This window comes from Biomphalaria glabrata, chromosome 2, assembly GCF_947242115.1.
Source record: "Biomphalaria glabrata chromosome 2, xgBioGlab47.1, whole genome shotgun sequence".
Taxonomy (NCBI): Eukaryota; Metazoa; Mollusca; class Gastropoda; family Planorbidae; genus Biomphalaria; species Biomphalaria glabrata.
Window position 1 is genome coordinate 29,978,664 of NC_074712.1, and position 14,801 is coordinate 29,993,464.

General features: G+C 35.0%; 1 protein-coding gene across 3 annotated transcripts in view; it reads left to right on the forward strand.

Annotated features, from left to right (window-relative positions):
- Positions 1-14,801, forward strand: part of LOC106060390 (cAMP-dependent protein kinase regulatory subunit) — a 136,981-nt gene that overhangs the window by 290 nt on the left and 121,890 nt on the right. Inside the window, exon 1 of one of the 3 annotated variants that reach the window (XM_056019996.1) lies at positions 13,980-14,481. The exons of the other annotated variants lie outside the window; for them this stretch is intronic. The gene's annotated coding sequence lies outside the window, so the exon portion shown is untranslated. Of the gene's footprint in view, positions 1-13,979; positions 14,482-14,801 lie in introns of those variants that run through there. 3 annotated transcript variants of the gene reach the window in all.

Here is a 14,801-nt window from a genome sequence, read left to right on the forward strand (position 1 = left end):
ATTTTATAATTTTAATTATTAGAACTCTAGATCTATTAGAATTAGTCAATTAGATCTAGATCAATAAAATAAATAATGATTCTTTATTCATATTCTTACTTAGTAACTTACACTACTTACACTTACAACTTACACACGCTTCGTTTCGTACACTTACACTTACAGTACTTACACTTATTATATTATACTAATTACACTGTGACTGTACTGTGACTGTGACTGTACTACACTACACTGTGACTACAGTGTGAGTGTGTAGACTGTCACTGTAGATCTAGTCTAGATCTAATTACAGTTTAAAGTAATTAAGGTAATTCTGCAGGAGTTCAAGGGGCAGCCATCTTTGTTATTGTTTAGACCAGTGATTCCCAAAGTGGTCTATATAGACCACCAGGGGTCTACGAATACTTCCAAGGGGTCTACGAAAGTGAAAAAATAAATTGGAGGTCTATGAGATGTCAACGGGGGTCTACAATAATAGATTTCATTTAAGCAGATTGTGAATTTTATTTTTACATCCCATTAATGTAATTCTTTCATTCGTTAATAAATCATTAGTACGTTAGTTAATCCTTTAAATATTTATCCTGATATTCAAATTAAATTTGTTGTATTTAATTTCAATGCTTACTTAAAGAGCTTAATTTTGTCTACATGTAACTAATGTTGACTGTACAGCGTTGATTATTGATTGGGATTCATTTCTTCCTTGTTAAACAAGTTGCCTAAGTACCTTTTTATGACGATACTAAGCCAATTTAGATGGAAGATTATTTGAGACAATGCAACCCTGACAAAATAGGAAAAGATCTGAACAACTTTTGAACATTTAAAATCTCTCTTCGACATCATATAGTGAAGATGACGGTTTGTGAGCGTCTCACAATATCTCTTATAGGAAAATGCGGATAATAGGCAAAACATTGATTTTACCAGACGTTTTAATTTTAAAAACTGTTTTACACAAATCTACATCTATTAATTGAATTATTAATACATTTATATTATTAAAATAATTTCTTTAAGCAACAATACAGTTAAAGGGCACATAGGCGGTATGGGTTATAAAATCAAAAGCTTCTTATGTAATACTTAGCAAACGACATATATACAGTTTGGGATCAGCAGTGTAGCGCTGTGTGCTGCAAACTCCATAAGAGTCGCCAGCTCGTTAGCTTTCCTTAAGGTTGACCCGCAAAATCTTCCCCATGTTTGGGTATAGTTGCAAGGCTGCAGAGTTTTGGGTTCAGTTTTCCTTCTTCCTGTGGGTAGCTAGCCAAGGATAATGAGCCCTGCTCGAATCTTACTGGTTTAGGCGCCAGTTACTCATTTTCGCCCCTTCTCCTGTTAGTGAAAACAGTTCCTCGGGCCCAATATTTGAGCCATACGTGAAAGATCAAGAAATACGTGAGAAATAACTCTTTGCGAAAACCTTTTACAATCATACTGAAGACAAAATATCTAATTAATTAATCATTATTATTTAATGTTTGAAGGGCTACTTCATAGAACAACAAATTTCTATATGAAACAAAATATCAATAGCAATCGATGACAACCCCCCCCCCCCCCCAAAAAAAAAAAAAAAAAAAACATTTCCTGTGTGTTTGGGGATTCCAGTATTAAATAACTGTTATTTTAATTGATTTAAATTTGAATTTTATCAATAAAAACCCATAGATCTCTGTAACTTAATATGTAACTTTAAGCAACTACTTTTTCACACTTCAACTCATGAATGTTAAAAATAAGTTTAAAAAAAAAAGTTGATGAATTTGCAAAAATGCAATATATGTTATGCAGGGGGTCACCGAATACCAGAAAACATGGCAAGGGGTCTATGAGACAAAAAAGTTTGGGAACCACTGGTTTAGACTGTAAACTTGTATCTTGGGGTGTTCGAAATTTTTTTTTAATATTAAATATTATGCAAAATGCAGGGGTCCTCAAGAGGTCAAGCCCCCAGGGTCCTCAAAATGGCAAATTCATAGCTATACCACTGTACATAACGTTAATAAGTTCTATGGCTGCCTGGTTGTGCAGTTTGTGCGCTGGACTGTCGTTTGGATTTATCTATGGTCCCGGGTTCAAACCTTGCCTGCTCCCATCCCCCATAGTCCTGCTGGAGGTTTGGACTAGGAAGTAAACTATCTTCAACTCTGAAGGAACATCTGAAACATGTTTAACATTTTACAACAAACATTAGTCAATATATTGTCAATAGCTATCATCTAGCTGTAGATACAATTCTAGATTACATAACAGTACTCAGTAGAATCTCAATTTATTCTAGTCCTAGATCTAGTCAATCTAAATATATCATAGTCTTTTACTCTTTAATAGTAGATCTAGATCTGTATTTCAGATCATAATGATATTAAGGGTAGAAAAAAAACCCTTCTGCCTTCACTTCCCTTCTCAGTGTACCATACCTTTCCCTACCTCTCATTACCATCATTGCCTTTTTTTTTTCACTGACCACAAGATCTCTTTAACCATTACAATTGACTTTCTTTTATGCGCACCAATTCAATAAACAAAGACGTTTTGAACTTTGGCTGGGGGGTGGGTTGGAAACTTTCTGCTTATTGGAGTAGTCACTTATAGTTTAGTGGATTTATGACTATTCTAGCACAAAGTTCATTTTATTATTGGATATATATATATAGGCACAAAAGCATATGAAAACTTGGACAAGATTGATGTTAGTTGAGTAGATGAACACCTGACTCAGTACTCTTTTTAAAAACTTTTTTACAGAGTCAACATTGAGGTGTACTATTATATATCATTTATAGAATCTTTTTTATATAGAGTGACTGGATTTATACTATTCCACCTTCATATTGCTCATATTGACAGCAGTGAGCGATACTGTGTTGATTAATGTTGTTCTGTGTCTTAGATTTGTTATTTATGCCTGTTGGATTGTTTGTAGTTTGCGAATATATCCAGGTAGAGTTTTAAGTTTATGTTCCACGTGATACCCCCATAATAAGTTTCTTTATATTGTTGTTGAAATGGCCTGGTTATAATTTAGTTATCTGGGCGTTTGATTATCTGCACAGATCCATTTCTACTGTACATCATATCTTTTACTTTCCAAACCTGTTGTCTACTATAGCTACTATCTCTTAATGAAAATTAAGAGAACTTCTGTCATTCTATCACATAGTCATATTGTGCTGTCATGATGATGAGATTGTTGAGTAATGCTCCAACATTAAATTTTAAATCTTTGAAACGCTTGACATAGACGTAGCACCAGGCTAATGATTGAAATGTATTTTGATTTCTTTCTCCCTGAAGTTGCATTGAAACAAAAAAACACAGTGAAGAAAATCAAATTTGGCTAGCTTTTAGTCATATGATAATACATTGTAATATTCCAGTCATTTGATAATATACTCAGAAATGAGACGTTATGAAGGAGATCTATAGCCTAAGTGGAATCTCTTCTGACTTGGAACAAGAAATACATTTTGAAACAATAAAAAATAAAATCAACCTTTTAATGACTTGAATGAACTAAAAATAGCTGTGGTTGAATTATTGGGATAGCGATCGTAGCATGCACTACTAAGAAATCTGGCATTATTTGGAAGCTTGGGGGGGTAATCAAAATTTATCATTAATATAAATGTACTTTTTTTTTTTTTAATGCAAAGGGTTTGTTAAATGAAAGCTCCTACTTTTTGTTTTTTATTTTCTACGTAATAATATATATATTTTTTAAAAAAAATTCATCTTATTCATTAAAATGTCTCCTTACCTTGATAATTCATATCCCTATATTTTGTACTAGAGGTTTAAGTCAGATCATAATATTTAAGATCCATCTTGTGTTTATTTTAGTATTGCCCCCAAATTTCCATTACAATTTTTAAACTGCTTTTTTAAAAATCAGCTAATTTAATGATGTTGGCATCAACCACATTAACGATGGAAGTATAGAAGGTTGTTCTTATGTTTATTATTTGTTCAACCAATGTCATCTCTCAGTGCTCCAACCTTTTCCCTCTCTATTTGTATTACGTCCTGTCAGTGCCCCTCCCAAATCTTGTGAATAATGAATTCAAACAAATGTCATGTCTGTGAGAGTTAATTTATAAATCAGATTAATCTCCCTTTCTGCCTAATTAAAATAAAAACAAAGCAACAACGTTTCTATTTGTTTTGCAATCGTCCTTCATTGCAGTACACAGGAAATGAAAGATGGGAGCAGATGTGAGGGTGAAACCAAGTTACATGGAATAGTTAACTGCTAGGCATCTTAAGAAGGGAAAGATCAAATAAACACGATTGTCCTCACAGAGTCTCTTCCAAAACAGTGATGCTTTCCTTTCATTCATGGGATTAATAAAAAAAAAATATTTTGTTGCTCTCCATACAGGCAATTCATGGGGTTTCCATTAAGAGTCAGCAAAAAAACAATCAAATGGTTTTGAATCGTAGCACATGATAATTTCATTTACTCCCTCTTCATCCTAGATCTTGTTTTCATTGTGAATCTTGGTGCTGAAGTTTTGTTGTGTTGGTTAGTAAAACATCCAGTCCACATGTGCATGATCCTCTTTTCTATATCACATTCCTTGGTATCTACAACTCAAGCCAAGACTTCTACACCATGATATTTACAAAACCATATATATTTAACCACATCTGATTCATTAGTCATGCTTATATGTTTTATGATCATCCGCTGTTAACATACATATTATTTAATGTAAAGAAAGTGGGTTTTGTGTGTGTTTCCTTTTGTTATTCAATGTAAGAATATAATCCTAAACTTTTCGCCTCTGTAGAAATTTGATGTTGTTAAACCATGGCAACCAATGATCCATTTATCTTTTTATCCAATCTTAGAATTTCTTCAAAGATAATTAGGCCTACGCCGCCTACGTCTTACGCTCAACCATGTGTTAATCTAGTCTACTTGATTAGAGACTTTAAAGTCTACTAAGTCATTGTTTTTTTCTGCCTGATTCATGCTATCCGTTATAAGATCTACAGGCATTGTGGGAAAAGGAGCATTTGTACACATTTATCTAAGCCAATGGATTAAAAAATTTGACTTTATCTTTGTACATCTGAGTATTTTATTACATTTTATCGCATATAATCGACATATCCTGTGTGGACCTTCTTTCCGCAATAATGCCCTAATGTGTGCATATGTCCCCGGCTTAATTGGGAGTGTGACTTCTTTGATTGTTCCAAGTAATTGATCCAATCGATTGGCCCAATCATATTCTCATTCCACAGCAGCAACATCGTGTGGCGACTTTGTGTGGAGCAACACTTCGAGTGTCATGCGCATTGATTAAATCCGGTATATAGCCAATGCCTAATGTTTTGACAATTGATTATATCTCCTGAATTGACGTTTGATTATATCGAATATATTGATAATTTATTATATCAGATACACTACAAATGTAGGCTATCCGCTGTGTTCAAAACAGATTACATCTGCTAGAACTAAAAACCTTTGCCAACTAGTTTTCTAATTCAAAGTTTCTTGATAATAGATGTTACATGCCCATGATTACATTTGTCTTAATGTGCAGTGATACTTATGTGCAAATCAAACATGCCGATATAAGGCATATATCACTCCAATCCAGTGTTCCTCCATTTTATTTTTTTACTTCATAGTTTTTCTTGGAACTTCTCTAGAGTTGTATTTCCACGTATCCCTGTTTCTACTAAAGGTATTCTTTAATCTTTGAACTTCATTAGACTTGTATTTCCACTTATCCCTGTTTCTACTAAAGGTATTCTTTAATCTTTGAACTTCATTAGACTTGTATTTCCACTTATCCCTGTTTCTACTAAAGGTATTCTTTAATCTTTGAACTTCATTAGACTTGTATTTCCACTTATCCCTGTTTCTACCTATCAGCAAGCAAGGCCCCCCCCCCCACCATCCCTAGGATTGTTGATGTCTTTCTTCCTTACTTTTCCTATCCCATATACAAAGAGCCGAAATCATAAAAAGAAGTAGTGTAGCGTTATGCTTTCTAATAATGTCAAGTAAATCAATGGAACCGATGAAGATTTATTTAGAAACAAGACACTACTTAAATAAAGCACATTCTTTTAACGTCACTTTGTTTTTCAGCCTCAGGAAACTCTTGCTTCAGTGTATTCAGTGACATCATTTCCTTGTCATACTATTGAATTCTTCTTCTTTCGACGTGTGTATGTGTACAGAATCCTCAGACGAAATTCTCCATTTTCTTCTTGAGTTCTTGAGTCTAGGGCCTAATGTGATGGGAGGAAATTATAGGGGTGTAAGCGCTGAGGAGCCGGAGAGAACCTAATGATAGAAGCACTTGAATTTGTCTACTGAATGTTTGTCTTGACACACACTGTCTGGGGGATGATGATTTCAGATCGGATGAAACTTCACGGTGGGTAGCCAGATGCTGTAGATCTAGTAGCAGACCTGATAATAGGACCTAATCATTTTTTTTAAACAGAGATTTCCTTTATGGCACACTGTAAGGCGATTTCACAAAACAGACCCATCTGCTTATTTTGATTGTCAGAAAAAGTAAAACAATTTAATAATATGTAGATTTTTGTTTCTAATTCGTGTTTTAGGAAAATGCCGTGGAACTATTTTAACACATGTGCGCGGAGATTTGTTTACTTTCACTGAACAGATTGTAAACACATAAGATAGATTAATTCAAATGATGTCCAGCATAAAATATTTATTGTATGAAAACATAACTATTGCAAGCTTGAGATTCATAATGATTACAAATGTGTATATATGCCTGTCCATTTCATGGCCCTTTATAACAGGACGAGTGTCCACTCCAGCATCTAGTGATGGGTGCCTCCAACAGGATCTAGCTGTGTGTGTCTCCATCTAGAGGCCTGTCATTGTAGCTCTGATTGATCTCGACAGCCTGCTGCACACGAAGGAACATTTCTTGTAGTTCAAAAAAAAAAAAAAAAAAGACAATATTGATTGCTTAACTATCATTTCATCTTCGGACATTGCGTTGGAGCTGATCTGGCCAGCGGTAAACACACATCTGCATCTAATTGAATTCATAAGCTTCTTTTGATCAGCTTGTGGGCTTATTAACGCTTTGTACTTGCTTATCGTTCAGTTGTCTCGTGAACACTCTCCGCCACCCCACCCCCATTTTTTCTTAACAGTGAACAGAGAAAGGCGCTGTAATGATATCATGCATTTAAAAAAAAAAACTACCTTAGTAGTTTGTAGTGATACCGTAACTCACACAGAGCGCGCGAGAGTTGGAGTAGGTGTGTGTGTGTGTGTGTGTGTGTGTGTGCTCATGTGAACGGTAGATCTGAACGCGAGTGTTTGGCAACATATGTATCCTCCTGGTCTATTCCTGGCAGACTTCACCTTACGCATCGACTTTTGTACACTTGGGATGTATACACAAAAAAAAAAAAAAAAAAAAACAACAAACAAACTCTAAAAGATTCTTTTTTTTCTTCCACCAATTATTTTTGTGTCTCTTTTTTACCCGCTGCAACTTGAATTGTGTAAACAAATTGTATACATAAAAACACATTTTAAAAATTTGAATTGTGTAAACAAACTATATACATAAAACACATATTAAAAAACTTGAATAGTGTAAATAACACACAACTTTTAACTTAAGTCGTGTATAAAAAAATAATTTCTACCTGTGTTGTGTATAAAGAAAACACAACGTACCTGTATTGTGTTTACAAAATACAACTTTAACTGGAATAGTGTATACTAAATACAACTTTAGCTGTTGGAATTTTGTATATAAAGTACATCTTAAATGTTGAAACAAAACTTATTATTCCTACTGTTTTTTTTTAATTACACAAGTATTTTATCCTAAACTAGACGAGACTTCAAAAAGTACATAATAAGAACATGTACACAGAGCTTCAAAAAGTACATAATAAGAACATGTACACAGAGCTTCAAAAAGTAGATAATAAGAAAATGTACACAGGGCTTCAAAAAGTAGATAATAAGAACATGTACACAGAGCTTCAAAAAGTACATAATAAGAACATGTACTCAGAGCTTCAAAAAGTACATAATAAGAACATGTACACAGAGATTCAAAAAGTACATAATAAGAACATGTACACAGAGCTTCAAAAAGTACATAATAAGAACATGTACACAGAGATTCAAAAAGTAGATAATAAGAACATGTACACAGAGATTCAAAAAGTACATAATAAGAACATGTACACAGAGCTTCAAAAAGTACATAATAAGAACATGTACACAGAGCTTCAAAAAGTACATAATAAGAACATGTACACAGAGATTTAAAAAAAGTAGATAATAAGAACATGTACACAGAGCTTCAAAAAGTAGATAATAAGAACATGTACTCAGAGCTTCAAAAAGTACATAAGAACATGTACACAGAGCTTCAAAAAGTAGATAATAAGAACATGTACTCAGAGCTTCAAAAAGTACATAAGAACATGTACTCAGAGCTTCAAAAAGTAGATAATAAGAACATGTACTCAGAGCTTCAAAAAGTACATAAGAACATGTACTCAGAGATTCAAAAAGTAGATAATAAGAACATGTACTCAGAGCTTCAAAAAGTACATAATAAGAACATGTACTCAGAGCTTCAAAAAGTAGATAATAAGAACATGTACTCAGAGCTTCAAAAAGTAGATAATAAGAACATGTACACAGAGCTTCAAAAAGTACATAAGAACATGTACTCAGAGCTTCAAAAAGTACATAAGAACATGTACTCAGAGATTCAAAAAGTAGATAATAAGAACATGTACTCAGAGCTTCAAAAAGTACATAATAAGAACATGTACTCAGAGCTTCAAAAAGTAGATAATAAGAACATGTACTCAGAGCTTCAAAAAGTAGATAATAAGAACATGTACTCAGAGCTTCAAAAAGTACATAAGAACATGTACTCAGAGCTTCAAAATGTAGATAATAAGAACATGTACTCAGAGCTTCAAAATGTAGATAATAAGAACATGTACTCAGAGCTTCAAAAAGTAGATAATAAGAACATGTACACAGAGCTTCAAAAAGTACATAAGAACATAAGGGCTTCAAAAGTAGATAATAAGAACATGTACTCAGAGCTTCAAAAAGTACATAAGAACATGTACTCAGAGCTTCAAAAAGTAGATAATAAGAACATGTACTCAGAGCTTCAAAAAGTACATAAGAACATGTACTCAGAGCTTCAAAATGTAGATAATAAGAACATGTACTCAGAGCTTCAAAAAGTACATAAGAACATGTACTCAGAGCTTCAAAATGTAGATAATAAGAAAATGTACACAGATCTTCAAAAAGTAGATAATAAGAACATGTACTCAGAGCTTCAAAAAGTAGATAATAAGAACATGTACACAGAGCTTCAAAAAGTAGATAATAAGAACATGTACACAGAGCTTCAAAAAGTAGATAATAAGAACATGTACTCAGAGCTTCAAAAAGTACATAAGAACATGTACACAGAGATTCAAAAAGTAGATAATAAGAACATGTACACAGAGCTTCAAAAAGTAGATAATAAGAACATGTACACAGAGATTCAAAAAGTAGATAATAAGAACATGTACTCAGAGCTTCAAAAAGTAGATAATAAGAACATGTACACAGAGCTTCAAAAAGTAGATAATAAGAACATGTACTCAGAGCTTCAAAAAGTAGATAATAAGAACATGTACACAGAGCTTCAAAATGTAGATAATAAGAACATGTACACAGAGATTCAAAATGTAGATAATAAGAACATGTACACAGAGCTTCAAAAAGTACATAAGAACATGTACACAGAGATTCAAAATGTACATAAGAACATGTACACAGAGATTCAAAATGTACATAAGAACATGTACACAGAGATTCAAAATGTACATAAGAACATAAGGGCTTCAAAAGTAGATAATGGCCTATACAACGACACCGTTCTCACAGTGCTTCGGCGTGTTTTAATTTTTCACTTACAATGACTAACTACAAGTAGGAATAAATCAATCAATCAGATTTAGGTTTGTTCAAATTGTTGTCCACACGACTCCTGAAAACAAAAATAATTATTGCTGTAGATCTATGTCCTTTTTTTTTTTCCCGCGTAGTTTCATAATGTCCATCTCTTGACCAAAAGTCTTATCTCCCTTGTTTATACTCTCTTTCTCTCTTTCTCTCTCTCTCTCTCTCTCTCTCTCTCTCTCTCTCTCTCTCTCTCTCTCTCTCTGTCTCTCTATCTCTATCTCTGTCTCTATCTGTTCTCATTATTTTCTTTCTAGGACGATCCAGTCAATGTCCTCCCCATTTGTAAGCCCTATTTTGACTTGTAGAGAGAGAATCAAGAGAAGCAGTGTAATCAACAGCGTCTTTTTGATTTTTTTCCTTTTTTTTTCATTCTTAACCACTGAGCGTTTTGAGCCTGGACAGCTAAGGTCCTAACTTCCGTTCTTCGCCCACCTCTCTTTCTGTCTTCTTTCCTTGCACGGCACCCAAGCACTGGGTTCAAATGGCGGAGTCATGGAAATCTTAGAAGTGCGTTAGTAATTGTGATCTGTCCATTTCGGTTTTTCTTTGACCTCTTACAGTTGAAACAAAGCGGACCTATATATTTCACATTGGTGGATGTCTTCTAGTTGTTATATAATATACAAGGATGCTTTGTATTTTTCTGCAATGCATCACGGGAGTTATTGTTATATTGTGAAAGTTACTGTAAACTTTTGATTTGTAATTAGACTTGGCCTCTTCTATAGCAGACCTACTATATGTCTTGCTTTAACGTGCACGTTGAGCACAGGAGAATCATGTAGTTGTTTGACGTTGTATTGGAGTAGAATGTCCTCTAGACCCTCCTAGTTAGGCTTGATGGCAAGTGTGGGCGCTATAGAATTAAATGTCGATTAAAAAAAATATTTTAATGTATCCCACTTGACTAATAGCACGTTGTATAGGATGTATCAGTGTTTCACCAGTAGAACTATTGACTATTGAAGCAACCTAGTGAAGGCTGTTGACATGAAGCATGAAATCTCCTGTTAGCCTGATGTTTAAAACAAAAGATTTCAGTTGTTGTTGTTGTTACGTCCCTGCTAAGAGTTCACTCCGGCTTCTTGTCCAAATGTATTCTACTTCTCATTCTCGGATCAAGTGGAAACTTAGTGCAAGCAAAAAATTAACCGATGACTTAATCAATTAGTCGTACTTAATTTATTTTACTTTATATGGAAAATGTACTAATCCAAGCTGAGATAAGCCTTGCAATATTGAGAAATATGGCAGCTATTGAACGGTGCTCTCCACCCCCCACCCCCCACCCCGCTAATAAACATCTTGTCAACATGTATGATTTCAGTCTCCTTAAAATCGTCAGACCATGAGAGTAACTTAGGCAATTGTGTACTGTTATCAGCATGCCTATCTCATCAAGTTGCATCTAAAGTAAAGTTCAACCAAAATTACCAATAAAATAATACTTACACTTACTTCACAAATTCTTATAATGTCTCTCGAGTTGCACCGAAAACAAACCTATAAGGAATTGGAAGTATAGTGTTAAATTTTGGGTTATCAACATTTAATTACATGATAGATTCAAAATAATTGAGATGCAATTTCTCTCAGCGAGGTTTTTAAAAGTATATTTTAAAAATATTTACCCTTTTTTTTTCTTCCTGTTATTTCTATGCTGTATGCACATGAGCATAAAGAATAATACACATATTGCATGTTTATTGAGAAGGAACATTAATTGACATATTCTAGTACAGTTATTGTAGAGTTGTGACCAAGAGGCCGCACACTAGATTTGTTATGCATCGTGGGGTCACCGTGTTGTTGCTGACTGGATGGAAGAAAGTGATTCATAGTCGTTAGGAATGAAGCGTTTCCTACACACAGAGACGCGTGTTTCTTGTCGTTGTATCCTCGGATAGTCTGGCTTCTACACGTTCTCATTCGTGGCCGTTATTAGAAAGCACCATCTGTGCAGAGACAGCTTTGTATTTTTTCCAAGAGACTTTTCCAAAAATGACACAACTTTCTGTTACCCGACGTGCCCAAGCAGGGCCGGCCTTAGGCCACTGCAGCCTATGCGGTGGCAGTGGGCCCCGCGCTTTCATAGGCCCGCGCTAATTCTAAGTGTACATTATTAAATTAAACCATTATAACGTATATAAAATAACAGGGTTTTCGCGACCTCCTGATTTTCCAGGGCCTCCAGGAAATCTCATGAAAGGGCAAAATATACGATAAAGTCCTGAACTTTTTTTGAATTTATTCAAATCTCCTAAAGAATAGACGAAATTGACATTTTGGGGTGCCAATAAATAAAAAGTGGCATTGCGAGATTTCATTTGATAAAAATTTATAGCAAAGACGAAAGTAGGCCTATTTTCTAATTAAAAAAAAAATAAATAATTTTGACATTATGCTTATTCCTACCCAGACTAGGCCCCGCGCGATCCGTTTCGCATAGGGCCCCGCAAATGCTAGGGCCGGCCCTGTGCCCAAGTGTGTGGTTTCAAGGGTTGGCTTTAGACACAAAGTCGTCTTTTCAATGGCTTTCATTTCTATACCCAACATTGCCTCTAAACTACTCGGAGGTTTGATATCCAAATGAAGTGACAGACAGTTCAGTTTCATACATTTGGCTTATAAAACGTTCGTTACAAATGACGTAATGGAATGTTTCATTCCCTGCCGGAACTAGTGAAGTCAAAAATCGACATTACTTTATTTATGTGTGTGCGTGTGTTGGTGGGGAACAAAATGACTCCAGTTTGAAATGTAAAGACTGTAGTTAATGATAATGTGTAGCACAATTTTAAAACGACTTCATCTGTATTAACATGTAGACCATGTTCTAAATTCTAAATCAAACATTAACATTCCTAAAAATTGTCACATTAAATTTAAGGGCCTATTAAAAGCGTGAGTGTGTGTTGGATGGTGGGATGTATAGTACGGTGTGTGGAGATGTGTTCTAAATAAGGGACGCCACTAGATCTCTGACTGTCAAAATGTAAAAAAAAAAAAAAAAATAATTGTAAAGAGTTGCGACTAGTAATGTTTCTTTCCAACTGTCCCTAGGGAAGACTTCTTTCACTTCGGTTACTTATAGAATTGACGGGTAAAAAGTCTGTGTAGTGCGGGTGCATTACTATATGCTTGGATGCAAAGGGGGATTCAAATTTGTTTTAAAATGTGCTTTACCGCCCTTTCATTTGAGGGATGCGAAAAAAAAAAGTGGGGTGACCTGAAAGTTCGTGATTGGAAATGAGAGCTTTTCATTGGAGGATGTCACAAAATTATGTGATACTACTAAATATATAATGACCAAAAAGTGTTGTTTTTTTTTTGGGGGGGGGGGAGGCGTTTTATTTCAAAGTAGTGAGTGTATTATGTGTGTGTGTGTGTATTATGTGTGTGCGGCGTTCTAATGCTGGCAGACAAGAAGGCTAAAACTAATGGACCTATAGTTTGGTGATTCAGCCGCATAATTCACCAGAATATCTACCAATCTTTACATCTCCCTCTTATAATTCACCAGTATATCCACCAATCTTTACATCTCCCTCTTATAATTCACCAGTATATCTACTAATCTTTATATCTCCCTCTTATAATTCACCAGTATATCTACTAATCTTTATATCTCCCTCTTATAATTCACCAGTATATCTACCAATCTTCACATCTCCCTCTTATATTGCACCCCTTTATTTTCATGAAAACATTCCCTAACTGGAAAGGAATTTGTGTTCTCTCTTTGGACACACTGAAGCATACCATTGCTCACCCTAGCCTGTCTACCCAAGACTATGACGTCCGGTCCCGGTCACCGTTGAGGAGATCATTGATCACACAGCCATCCATGGCCAAGTGCCGCAGTCGTGTGACACGATCCATAGCGCCGAAAGAGAGAGGTTTGATATTTGTGCCCGTAATGGGTTGACTCATTAGTGCTGCTCCGCGGGAGTTTCCTCGCCCAGCCGTTCGTTGGACGATTGAGTGCAATTATTTCCCGAGCGTGGCCTTCTGCCTCTCGCCGTATGACATCAACTCACGAATGCAAATCAAAAGGGGACAAGAAAAGATTTACGGATAGGTTTTCATTCAGAGTGAAGATTGTGTTCCGCCCCTGTGATTGGATGTAAAGTGGTGCCAGTGATCAGCTTGTTGAAGAACTTTTGTTTCTGTGGGAAGAACGCTATGTAATAGATCCGAGTGTTACTTATATTCAACACAGACACTGGCTTATTGTGTGTGTATATCGTATTTAAAAAGTTGTGAGTTGGTTCTAAATGCTCACTCAGAGAAAGATGTGATTCTACTTTGAGATCTAGTGTATACTGTGGAAGGAAGTCAAGAGAAATGGGAGTTCACTAGTGATTGTCTGCAGTTACGTTCCAATCACCCGCCATCCTTTCACACGCAATCGCAGATAAGGCATATAGTAGATATCTCTGGTTTGTAATGTGTAGATCTTCTAGTAAATGTATCAATCTAAAATAGATATCTTTAGATCGAGTAGATAGATGTAGGAGTGGATACCTCTAGTAAATATCTGTTGTAGATATACAGATCGAGTAGATAGATGGAGTAGATAGATGTAGGAGTGGATACCTCTAGTAAATATCTGTTGTAGATATACAGATCGAGTAGATACATGTAGGAGTGGATACCTCTAGTAAATATCTGTTGTAGATATACAGATCGAGTAGATAGATGTAGGAGTGGATACCTCTAGTAAATATCTGTTGTAGATATACAGATCGAGTAGATAGAT